The following is a 13,758-nucleotide window of genomic DNA, read 5'->3' as shown; positions in this document are numbered from 1 at the left end:
GTTTAGGTATATACTAAGGGAAACACCACATAAAACTTATTTGATTATGGATTTTAAATGTGATTTTCAATCTAGGAATTACCAGACAGTTAACAATAAGTCACACACTCATTTGGCAATTTCAATCAAAAAGCCAGCAAGACTTTGAAAAAAATGAAGAAGGCAAAAAAAAAAGTGTTTTCTCATTTCTATTCATGTCCTATAACCAAAGACAAGTTGTGAAGTGTAAAAACTTCAGCACTAGGAAACTGAAGGCTTGTGTTTATGCACCAACTCTGACGCCACACAGCTCTGTAACCTTGGGCAAGTAACTTAACCTCTCTCAGCCTCTGTTTCCTCATTTGTAAAATGACATCAATGAGACAAAACTGTAAGATCTCATTCAGATAGAACTGTAAGATCTGTAGAACACTTTCCTAATTCAAATTTAAAAAGAAAATCTACTTAGATTTTGGCTAAAACACAGTAATTGGCCGTTTTACTCTTCAACATAAAATGGTAAATTTTCATTTTCATTTTACCAAATAGTCAGAAAGCCTAATGATAAATGAGGAAAAAGCATTAGTTGCTATGAGGACGGACACCTGCAAATTCACCTCACAAATTATGAAAGAATAGTTTTTATAGAATTTCCAATTTTTGCTGAAAAATTCCCATTTAAATACAGACTCTGTTAAAACACAATAAATACAAAGAATTTCTGAGAGGCAGGGAAAATGGAAACTTTTGGCATGTAGTACCAATATTTCCCATCATTATTACGATTTCACTTAGAGCTTGTTCATTTCACCTGACTCAGATGGTGCTAGCATTCCATGTAATTGGCTGCGTGAATGCATATCAAAAGAACTGACAGGATGTTCCTTGTAAAATAGCATTTATAAAAACTTATAATGTCATCCCCAAAACCTGTGCCCTCCACAAAAAGTTAAACGCTTTTAAAAAAAATGATAGGACTACTTTAGCTTATTAAATCATGGGTGCTTCTGCATTCTTAAGTGTCATTTGGAAAGGAAAAGGCATTTTATATGAGTATCAACTCTTCCTAGAGCATTTTTACCTTAACTCTGTAATACAAGTCAGAAAATTATCACATGAGACAGATAATGCGACTTAACCTCTCCTATTTATAATCCTGTGCTATAGCACTGGGAAGGAAGTGAGGGAGGAAGAAGGGTGGGGGGCAAACCAGCAAATACAGAAAATGCACTGTGAATGCTGGTAAGGTACCTTGTCAAAAAATCAAGAGAAATGCCCAAAAGTTTAATTTTAAAGTATGGACCTACTGAAATACTGCAAAGAATCGTCATATATATACTTTAACAAGCCAATACTGAGCAAGCTGCCTTCAAATGTTAAATCAGGAAGCATTACAATAAACAGAACGAAATGCCTGTTTTCAGAGTAGCAGTTTAGAAAAAGCTTTGTAAATAGCTATTAGAATGATATAGCTATGTCATCCTACGAAAATAAAACCTGCAATTAAATTTGCACATCAAATGATCCTTGAAGCTTGTATGTTACCAATAAATACGGGTGGCAGAGGGGGCTTAAATCAGACAAGCTGTGTCAGTGGCACATAGAAGAACTGTGCTCATATAAAGAGAAGCCGCTACAGCAACACTTGAAGATGATCTGAAGCTGAACGCCACAGTGATACACTGATGTGAAATTGCCAGAGGCTGCATCAGTTTAAAAAGTGATTAACTTCCGTGAATACCATTAGACTAGCGTTTGCCCAGGCAACAGTATTTAGTTATGGCCTTTGGCTAAAAAAAATGTTATCATAATGAAGGTTTACCCTGGTTGGGCAAAATATTAAGGGTCACTTTCAAGTTTATTTTCAGTCTATAAAATGTTGATTCCCCAAATCAATTCTCAATCTTTGTTTAGTCTGCAGTTTCAAAACCTTTTAATGACAATTCCAACACTAGTATCTAATTCCCTTGTATTCCTGACATGGGGCTATGGAAAAGAGATTAAATAAACCTATGTCAAGAGGTGACATGTTGTGATCAAAAGAGCCATGGATTTGAAACCTAAAACCTTAATTTTTTTTCCCCTGGCTCTACAATTTAATATTATATGACCTTAAACAAATCATTAATATAGGCAATAGAATATAGCTGTAAAGAACTCAGGTTCATATGCAAAACAGTTTCAAATAACAGCACTGTTACTTACAGCTGTATGGCTTTGGACAAGTTACTTCACTAAGTCCGTTTGCTTGTCTGAAATGAAAATAATGCTACCTTCTTCATAGAGACTGAAGGAAATAATGCATGTAAAGAGCATAGCACAGTGTCTGATTAACTGTAAGTAATAAATGGTAGCTTAAAAAACATCACTACTTCTCTAAGTTTTCATTACCTTTTAAGTAATGAAAGTAATCTGCCTTGGAAACCAAGATGTCGTGTCTTAGAATAACTTCCTGTGCTTAGCATCGTCTTTATCAGGTCTCTGATTACTTAAGAAAACTGAGTCTTCTCAATATTAAAAGAGCTAAGTTACATTCACAACAACTTTCTGTATTTGCCTTTAAAATCTTTTTTCACTTTGGTTAAATAGACAATTAAGCATTACTTCATAATGATCTGTGATCCTAATTAATCAAGTGTCCAAACTTTTTGATATTTTCAACAAAATTCCCCAAATCAAATTCTCAATAAAGTTTTTTTTAATCTCAAACTAATTGCAAGGTTTCCCAGAGGGCCTCTGGAAAATTTCAAAGGATGTGTCTCTCACCTTGTAAAAGAGAGATGTTAAAATAATTTGGTTTGTTTGGTATTTAAATTACATAGGCAGTACTGTCAAATAAGAAGTGCTAATAAACCCTCATAGGTTATATGTGTATGGATATATCTTATTAATATAGTTATTCTAGAGACTGTATGAAGTTCATAGATATTTGTCAATACCTTCTTTCTCCAATTATCTTAAATCGTCGTATGTCACAGAAATAACTAACTTTCCTTATCAAATGAACTCTCATCACAACTTGAGCCATAACTGTTTTGAAGTCTTTTGTCATTCACAGTTATCGTTTTACTCTGGTTCTTCCCTGCAAGTATTTACAACCACCTACTGCAAGAATGCTCCATGATAACATCTCTTGAATGACTCTGAGACCATGCCACTGGATTAGGAATTTCCAGAACTAATGAAGAAGCTGACGGTTTCATAAAACTGCTAACCAAAGATCAAGTGGAACAAGAATTAATTATATGAGACTGAATGAACTGATGTTGATGATTATAATTTTTATGACTTTTGTTTGAAGCATTGCTGGTTCTTTAATGCTTTATTTTCCAGATTTAAGGAAAACTTTTTTCTCTTAAGCTACTTATCACTTTCAGCAATTTGGTAAATTACACCTTTGTAAACAGAATTGAAGCATTTATCTTTTCTCCCTACCTGATCCCTCCAGAATTCAGAAACTCTCAGTGAGTATTCTTACTTTCATGGTAATATAGTTATTTGCATAAGTTCAATAAAAATCTGTTCTCCTTGTAACAGAACACAATTGTAAACATTGGTTATGCTACCAAGGCTTTGACTGGAATGTCATACTTGAGAATCATGTGCACAGAATCAGATATGACCAGACAACTTTAGTGTACTAAGGTTGAGTTTTAGGAGCCCATGCTTACAAAGCTCCCCTTCAAAAACTACCTGGTATCTTGCTTATAGAGTTCCTGCCTAACAGGTGAGTAAGAAAGGTACCTCAGAATATTTTGGAGACCTTAAGAAGAGAGGAATTCACCCAAGTCAATAAGTATTGCAAGCAAAGCCTGATGGTGAGTCATTGGCTTGGCTTCCTAGCATCCAGAGGCTTTTAAAAGTCCAATCTAAGATTCTTATTAGAAGTTCCACCAAAGCAGACTTAAAAAGAGCCTATATAATCAATCACTATTCTTGCTGTACTATGTAAATAATCAGGCCAAGTTTAATGAGACTAGATTTATTCTGCAAACAAATTAGTCTTACTTAAATTATCTCTGATAGAAATGGGAGTGACAATAGAGACAAAAATTACGTTTCAATGGAAAACTACAGCACACCTTTGTAGGTATTAAATTCTAGTCCTGTTCAATGTCTTGAAGGTTTTTTTATCTACCTGTAAACTGGATTGGATCCTGAATTCTTCTAGTCTCCTCCACTATCTACAACTCGCCAAACTAATATTTCCCATTTTTCTCCCACCCTTCTGGCCTGGAATCACTAAAAATGAAAAGTGCCTCCTTCCCAAAGCCCTGCAGCTGGACAACTTGACACAAACTTCAGAGACATCACCACAACAGCTCATGCACGGACAACCTTTGTGCCTGAGGCTGTGCAGGCCACGCAGAGAGTTCACCAGAACACCTGATGACACCCCCAGACTTTCCAACTACAAACCAGGAACATGTGCCAGATCGCCACTGCCCGCCCTCACTCCATCTGAAGATGCTTTGAGTCCAACATCCAGGCATGCTCTCGACTGAGTGTTCTCTGGACTCAAAAACTGAGTTTATAGTTTGTTCTAACAAGCATTTTTTTACTTTTTAATTTTTTTTTTTTGTCTTCATAGAAATGTCCAGGACTGAGAGACTGGTTCAATGGGTTATGGGCCATTCTACTAACTCAGTTTCTGGACAGTGAAAGTTCTTGGAGAAGTTTCAGACAGAGGAATGAATGATAGGGTTCAGCAAACACTACCACCAAAATATGGCACCTTGGCATATTGAATATTTTAAGGTGAAGGAGTTTGAGAAACAGCAGAAGCAGGAAGGTCTGACCTTCCCCTCAGTCTTCTCCCCTCAAACAAGTCAGAAAACCCTCATGTGAGAGGCGCTCTCCCTATTCCCAGAAGAAAGAATCATCCTTATCTCTGAGGACAAGAGACACTGAGATGAATCCTAACAGGCCTTGCTGTTTCCCCAGCTGACTACATGTACCTCATACTCCATAACCCATCACATTCCTCCACAACTGCCCACTCTTCATCAAACCTCCCATAAAAATACTCAAGTCTGTTTCTTCAATTTCTTATGAAAGCTTTTATTAAAACGTAAAACTTTTATTAAATAAATTTGTATGCTTTTCTCCTGGTAGTTTGTCTTTGTCAGTTTAATTTGCAGATCCAGCCAAAGACCCTAAGTAGGTTGAGGAAAACTTTTTCCTCCCTTCACTCCACAGACATTCTACTTACCCTCTCACCAGGTGTTGGAGATTGTTTTATGTTCTCCCACACTCTCACTAAAACACTGTATAGTACTTGTTTTAAAAACCTATTCCAATTTGATGGAGAAAAAATTTTTACACATCTCTTAGTTTAGCAGTGATACTGATTTCTCTTTAAAACCATTTCCCCATAACTTTTTCAAAATTTTCTTGCTGATTTCTCACCTTTTTTCTTTTCTTTTAGATCAAGAGGACTCATTCTGTTAGTTGTCAGCATGGATTTTTTTTTACTGTGTGTGTATAAGGCATAAATGTGCATAAGATTTTTCTTCTAGACCAAAACAAACATACATCTTGAATTTATGTTTTCAGTGCCAAGTTCTAACTTAGAAAATATAAGACCTATTTTATACCCATATATATTTTTTAAAAAGGTAGATTAGGTCTTTCTGTACTCTCAATATTATCAGACATTATTTCTAAATTAACAACCACATCTGTTTATCTTTTTATAAATCTGAAGCATGTGGTAATCCTTTCTATATATCTGCCTAGATTATTCTAATTATAATTAACTAATCCAAAACCAAAAGCACCGTTTTGACCAACTCCCAAGTAAGGTTATTTTATACCTCAGAAGATAAAGCTTACACATCAACCTAATGCTACTTCATCCGTCCCAAAGAGGGTACACCTTAATTTTTACTGTGAACACAGAATTAAGTTTTAAGGTAACCAATACATTGACTATGCTGGTACTAAACCATTGCTTCAGTTATGTAAGGATGCCTGTTGTCGTTCTTCTTTATTTCTCACTGACTTTGAGTATTCACTGACAAAACAGAAAAGTTCTATGGCTTCTTAATATGAAATCAAAATATCACCCATGAGTCAGTCAGTCAATCCCCAAGGCTTACAAACTTTCAGAACTTGATGTCAAAATCTATTCCTCATCTCAGACTCCCAGGATAAATTGTGCACTTTACATATATGGTATGTTTCAAACCACGAAAAAGTCTCCATTAATTGACTTCAATATTAGGGAAGACTAAGATTCAGACAGAACAAGGTAGTTGTTCTGAATATAAATAAATTTTGTCAAAAGCTTTCTATATCTTTAAATATAGAAATTAATTGAAATCAGATATAACTCTATTTTAAAATTTGGCTTCTGCGGTATAAGAAGTACATATGAAATAGTCACATACATGGATTTTAAGTAGATTTTTACATGGATCTTTTAGAAAGACACATTCATACGCATATTCCCACACAAAGTCTCTTAGCATTGCTCCATTTTGTAAGGGGGCCTGTTTATAGACATCTCAGTGTCTGCAAGTAATGGACATTATTTTATTTTTAAAACCTATCAATCTTCAAGGTTCCCCCTCCCTAAAATTAAAATAGCATACGATGAATGAAAATAATGAGTCTTCAGTTCACTTTATGTCATTTTGATTGATTTAACAATGAAATAAAATTCAACATCTACAGAGGATCATTTATTCTTAGGTATCCTATTAGGGAACATAAAAAAAAAAAGAAATCCACTTTGTTTACCTCAAGGCAAACACTATTCTGCATTCCATTAGAATACCACCTGCCCATAGATCCACGCCAATAAATCAGGATAAGCCAGCAGACCTCAGACTTACCTGCTAGATCTCTAAACTGATTTCTACTCATTTATGGGAAATGTCAGCAATTACAGCAGCAACATACTCATACCACTAAATTTGCATTGCCTGAAATCACTCTCGGAGTGTGTGTGAGCGTGCACACACACTATATAGTTTACACTGCGCTTTCACTTGCGTTATTCTTCTTAATTCTCATACTTTTATTACCCTTTTAAAATAATACAATGGGGTTCCACCAATGACTCTTAGTCATATGGTGACTCACCCACTGCTCAGTACTGACCTTAGACATCAGACCTGTAAAAACCTCTTTACAACAGCCCTGATTCATCACCAAAGAACAGAATGATGCATGAGGGAAAAAATGTATGAATGAGAGGATAAACATGAAATTTTCAAATTCAAAAGCTCTGTCAATAAACAAGTATTTATTATATATTTATTGGATGTCTGTCTTAAACATGTGTTGAAATTTATCTCACATGAGTATGCTGATTGGTTCATAAATAAGACGTAGAATCCCCCTTTTAGGTGAATCTGTATTACAGATATAGATACACATACTACAAGCATACAAGTAGCACAGATATATGTACAAACATTGAACACAGTGTAAGTCTACTTAATAAAATCATACTTAAATATAAGCAAAGGATCACAAGACTTTAATATGAAGGCCAGTGAGGAGTCAGCCATAAAAACTAAATAAACAGAAAAGTTTCAGGAAGCAAATTGCTTCTTCTTTTCCAGTAACGTTAAAAAGGCTTTGTTGGAGCTGATATCTGAAGATTATATCATAACAGAAATTAAAAAGCCTGATAAAGCAAGAAGGATGAAGTGTTTCTTTCATACGAAGGCCAAGTTGAGGAACAAAGAATACGAGCAGAAAAACAGCAAGAAACAAGAGAGATCATTATTGTCAAGGATGATAGAGTGATGGGATTTGGGGAGGGGGCGGAGAATTTTGAATTCATCTGTGGGATATAAAATTCAGTCCCCGTGGTTGGCAGGGCAGAAAATCTTAAAACAAATCACCTGGAGAAGGCAGCACTGACTGAATAGGGTTCAAATATGTACCAAAGTCCAAGTAAAAGAATAGAACAAAAGTTCCATAGTGATACATGCTGGGTGGGCTTATGACAAATAGTCAAGAGGGAAGTGGCAGGTTTTGTCAAAAGGCCTGGATATCTACAGAGTAACAGCAAAGACTGAAGAGACATACATACATAATGTACATACATACATGCATACAGAATACTTTCTTGCTGGAGACATCAGTGATACAGTGGGCATTCCTCAAAATAGTGAGATGGCAATAAGATGCAGGTTTTGAAGTGACAGTCTGTAGCTTTATCTCTCTTTTTTATTTATTTAATTTAAGTTGGTGATTAGTTATCCTGCCCTACTTTGCCCCCAGAAAGAAAGAATAAATAAACAAAGACTTACGGAGTACCTACTATGCAGTGTGTACTAAATTAGGTATAAACGAAATCGCATAGTCATCCTAGAAGCAGAATGATTATTACAATTTTATAACATAGAAATAAAAGAGAGGAAAATCTCTTCAATTCAAACTAATTAAATGGAAAACCACTTTGATTACCAAGAGTTACGAGTTAGAGAAGACATATTATACCAGAACTGAACTAATTTAAACTTTGTTCCGTATGACTCCTTAGATTTAAATTATTAAATAGATAAGAACAACTGTAATTCAGTAAGTTGTATTTTTTCAGGGTTTGAAATTCACTAGCTCCCTTAAACCACCATTCCACTCAGGAAATCTTATTAATTTGTTTAGTTAAGTCTGAGTCGTGCACAAGTAACTACAGTTCTGTTTAAATTTCTCACAAGGCCTGTGGCATCTGGGGTTCTGATGGTTTTCCTGGCTGATTTAATTTCGAAACATGTAGGATTTTACACAGCTGGATTTGCTATAGGAGCATTGACCCCATGTAGGAAATTCTCATTATATCCAGTTTGACCATTTGGTATATAGTAGATATTTCCCAATAACAACTCATTTTATTACCCTAAATTCATTGTTTTGCTGGTGTTCATCCCTCCTCTTTTCCTGTGTTATATTTTAAACCTAACTGAAACACCTTAACATTTCTTGTAATGTTTGTAGATACCTACAGGTTTAACTTTAAGATAGCTGACCCATTGCCACAGCCTATGTAAGTACAGTAAAGCCAAGTATTTGAAATGTTGACTCATTAAATCAAGAATGGATAAGTCTAGTTTCCTTTATCAAGATGCTTTTGTCAGTTTCCTTTTCCCTCTCCCATAATACTTCAACAAATCATGAAAAATTTACAACTGCAGTATAGGATAGCAATTCCCCACCAATTCTGATGGCAATGGCAAGGTTTAACGTGGTGTGAAATGAGTCAACTCCTGCTAGATAGCACTAAAAGGAAATAATCAAAAGATTAAAAACATTGATGTAGCTAATTCTACTAAATCACTAGTTTTGAGCTCTAACTACTTGCTTTTTAGTGATGGAAATTTAACTGTTGCCCACAGTGTGGGCAACTGGTAGTAAGAAAACACAGGTGACTTAACCTGGAAGAATCATGCCAACCATAAAACCAAGCAGACTATTCATCACCATGGTAATAACTCAAAACAGACACAGAAGCCAATTCATAGATTCCGTTTTCAAACCAGGGAGTGATTTGGGGGTGCACCTATGTTATAATTTACACAGTGACCTTTGCCAAACTAATAACAGTCCAAGAGATGAAGCTTAAAGAAACTACAGCAGTGGCCCTTTTAATAACATTGATTCCTGATGCACGGAAAGGTAATTTGTTCCTCACAACAAAGAACCTTAGAGGATGTTAGAAAAACACAGCAACAATAATCAGGAACATTCTCCTGGGTGCTGAGTCATTAACTGAATTTGAAAGGTCAGGCATTACTCCTAACACCACCATATCTACTTGAGGAGAGCACATACTTTTGCATGAAAATACAAGGCCAATGTTTATGCTTTGTGACTTAGTTTGAACATTACTTTGAACAAAAGAACATTACACATCTAAGATTCTGAATACGTTTAAGTGAAAATAGTCACTTCAGAATACTATTTCCAGAAACATTTGAAGCACAATATATTTTGATATCAAACTTTGGTAGCAAAATATTCAAGCCAATAAAAATGTGCTAACAGACACAACTAAGAAAATAAAAAGACAAGCCACAGACTGGAATATTTACAAATCATATTTCTTTTCACATTTCTTTCAAGGCAAGTGTACTGGAGACAAATTCCCAGTTGTGGTGGTGTTTTTTGTCTGAGAAAGTAGTTATTTCTCCTTCAATTTTGAGTGATAATTTTGCTGGATACAGTATTCTAGGTTGGTGGTTTTGGTTTTCCAACACTTTAAATATTCCTCTCTATACTCCCTTCTTATTTACATGGTTTCTGAAGAGAAGACCAATGTAATTCCTCCGTAGGTAAAAGGTGTGCTGTTAATCACTATGAGAAGAATAGAAACACAGCCTTGCCCTTGAGCACTGGATTCCATCTGATGATTAATTTAACCAACATATATTCCAAGCACTGAGCTACATACTTGAAGATAATCTGAAAATAAAGATTCAATGAGATACACTGGAACTAGACTGTTCATGTCTGCAGACAGCTTAGACACTAAGGGGCTTTAAGATAAATAATTCTAATTTGTAACTGAACCTGTGAACTTTTTGATGGTAGGGACCTTTAAACTTTACTCTAGCCTTCTCTACATTTGCTTCCTGTATTACTAAGGAGAATTACTAACTTGACAATTGGGCACACTACAAATTTTTATCAGTATTAGTTGGTCTCTGACTGTTGCTGATTAACACTTCCTTTCTTCTTGGTTCCACATCATATTCCCCACAACAACCGTATTCTCAAGTTATAATACGGCCCCTCTTTTCCTTCACCCCTCCTCAGAAAATAATTGCACCTCCCATATAATTAAAAAAATAGAGAAATGCATGACCTCCCTTATCTACACGTAAATAAGAAAATCTTGGGCCGGCCCCGTGGCTTAGCGGTTAAGTGCACGCGCTCCGCTGCTGGCGGCCCAGGTTCGGATCCCGGGCGTGCACCAACGCACCACTTCTCCGGCCATGCTGAGGCCGCGTCCCACGTACAGCAACTAGAAGGATGTGCAGCTATGACATACAACTATCTACTGGGGCTTTGGGAGGGGGGATAAATAAATAAAATTTAAAAAAAAAAGAAAATATTCAATATCACAAAAGATCTATTAGATGTTGCATACCACTTTAAAAATGGATTCAGAAATGACAAGCTTCCATATGACATTTAAAATATTCCACTTACTCATTTCAGAAATGCATCTCAGGCAAAAAGTTCAATCAACAATATATTTTATAGTATCTTAAAGGCACGTCCTTATATGATATGGAAATAAATCCTTTTCGGACAGAATAATCAAAATGTTCTGGGCAACTGTTATTCAAGGTTTTCACTGATTTAATCAAACCTCCTAAACAGAAGCCTTGTCATCTCAGAAATGTTTACTATCTTTTCCAAGTATTTTGAAGAGTTAAATTCAGAATACAAAACTTTAAAATAAGCTTTTCACCATTTTAAATGTTTCACTCAGGGCTTTTTTCACTACATGTGAACTCCACGCTAAAGATTCAAAGAGCTAGGGTATTTTCTGAATAGAATCATATTTTTTCTAGTATTCTCACATAAAAAGATTTCATTCAGTTTTCACATAAGAGTCAGTAATTTCAATCATCCCCAAACTGACAGCAAGAAGCCACTTGATGTGCTGTTATCTAATCCCCACAGCTGTACGTGAAAGAAAAAATACAGTGTGCCTGTGTGCAGGCAAAAGGAAGCTGGGTGATTAATCACTATATATGTCTGTTCTTTAAAATCTGATTTCAGGTGAGAATTTTTTCATCTTATCCATAAAACAGAAACACACACAGAAAAGACAGATTTTTTAAAAGTGGTTAACAATTTTTGTTGTTTTTGCAGAGGCAAACAGTTTAAATAACTACTTTGGAGGGCAGTTAAGTCTAAAGTTAAACTTTATATTTCATAAAACTGTAGCACTATTCCCAGAAACAGCTCATTAGGGACCAGTTAACCCATTTCCATAAACCTGTAGTAATCTCAGTCAGATATGTTGGCCCTTCTCTAGTCCTGGACTTTCAGATGAACGGTGCATCAGAGAACCCATGACTACACACAATTTCTCATGGTGATCTACTAAAATAGCAGGAGACCTTCATCAACACTGCATTCTGTTCTGAGCTCACTGGTACAAAACCCCCTTTGGGCTTTACCACTTTATCATGACAGTAACGACAACATGAGGAGGAGAAATCAGCAATGATGATAATTACCTAAGTGCGTATTTGTGCTCCATACTGTACTAGGCACTTTCTATATGCTATCTCATTTAATCCCAACAATTCTACGATACAGGTAACACCACACCCATTTTACAGCTATGAAGTTTGAGGCTCAGAGAGGGTGCATGCCCAAAATTTTACAGGGATTAGATGGTGAAGACTATGAACCCAGGCCTTTCTGCTACATCCTAAACTCACTATCTAAAAAAAAATAAAAATTAGTAAAAGCCTCCCACAACTATATTTCTTTGACCTGGTCAATTACTTTTCCGGGAAACCAAAGAAATGACTTATAAGCGAAACTAAATAAGCCAATTGTTTACTAAGTAAGAAACAACATTTCTTAAAGATACAAAAGAACATGATTTGCCATTGTATAAAGAGAACACCAAAGCAGCTGCTAGATGAGTCAGCCAAGCAGTAACTTAGAGGGTACAGTGGCAGCAGGAGGATTAAAACAGTTGAGCCAGCACTGAAGATCCAAGGACAGACAGCTCGCTCATCATTGTGAGGGGCCCTGACACAGCCCCCTCAGTCACTGAGCAAGGAACTGAAGAAGTAAACTGTGTGAGGAAAATAGAACATTTTCTCCTAGAGTAAGACACAGCGATAGTCAGCAGCTACAAGATTAGACAAAAGATGACCAGATCATCTAGTTACAGAGTAAGGACCACCATACTAGAATAGGATAACATCTAAACAACAGAGTATGCGAAGATAGTCCTTTTACTACCATCTGACCAGTATTGCTTTCCCAAGATATATAGGTAAATACTCCCAAAACATAGTTACTAGAAAGAAATATAGTAATTACCTTTGCTAAATAGTATCCTGGCACCTTTAAAAAGCCTAGGTATACAACTTGGGAGACCAAGAATAAGAGGAGATGTGAAAAAACCTCAGCCCAGAGATAAGACGATGACATGTGCTGGGTGAGCTGAAGAACAATGAGAGAAATAAAGGAAGTTAAAAAGAAAACCAAACAAACAAAAGCCCGATGGAGTTAGAAGAAACACCCTTCAGTTTTACTAAGCCTCGTATGAAATACACTAAGGCATCCAGAGGAATGGCTAAAAGCCTAGAGAAGGAAAAAATCAGAACTAGATTTTTTTCCAAAAGCAAGAATGTAAAGTAATGAATGTAAAAATACTGAAAATAACGTAACCAGGTTTTTAACGGAAAATACATTTTTAGTAATCCATAGATTTAACAATCTTCAAATATTTCTTAGTCAGTAAAGAAATTTGTAGTTCTAAAAATGTCAACGCTTTCGAGACCATCTACTTGGTTTGCTTTTGTTTTCTTTCCTCTGCCGCTTCCTCTTCCTCTTCCTCTTCCTCCTCTTCCACTTCTTTTTTGCTTGCCGGTTTTTTCTGAAACAAAGTATAAGCTGGCCCTGTTGTAGCACTGTTCCAGTGGCATTAGGCTACAACTGCATTCAAAAATTTCCTACTTAAAAAGATTCTCTGCGTGTAACTGTTAATTCCTGTTTAATTTACTGTGACAGTATACAATATTAATACCTCTACTGTGTATTTTTCTTAATGAAACACTTTCA

At 35.8% G+C, this 13,758-nt stretch overlaps 1 protein-coding gene across 4 annotated transcripts in view; it reads right to left on the bottom strand.

The window, feature by feature from the left end:
- Positions 1-13,758, bottom strand: part of EPS8 (epidermal growth factor receptor pathway substrate 8) — a 170,602-nt gene that overhangs the window by 102,558 nt on the left and 54,286 nt on the right. The gene's annotated exons all lie outside the window — the stretch shown is intronic.

This window comes from Diceros bicornis, chromosome 17 (assembly GCF_020826845.1).
Source record: "Diceros bicornis minor isolate mBicDic1 chromosome 17, mDicBic1.mat.cur, whole genome shotgun sequence".
NCBI classification, from domain to species: domain Eukaryota; kingdom Metazoa; phylum Chordata; class Mammalia; order Perissodactyla; family Rhinocerotidae; genus Diceros; species Diceros bicornis.
This window is presented reverse-complemented; position numbering and strand designations above follow the sequence as displayed.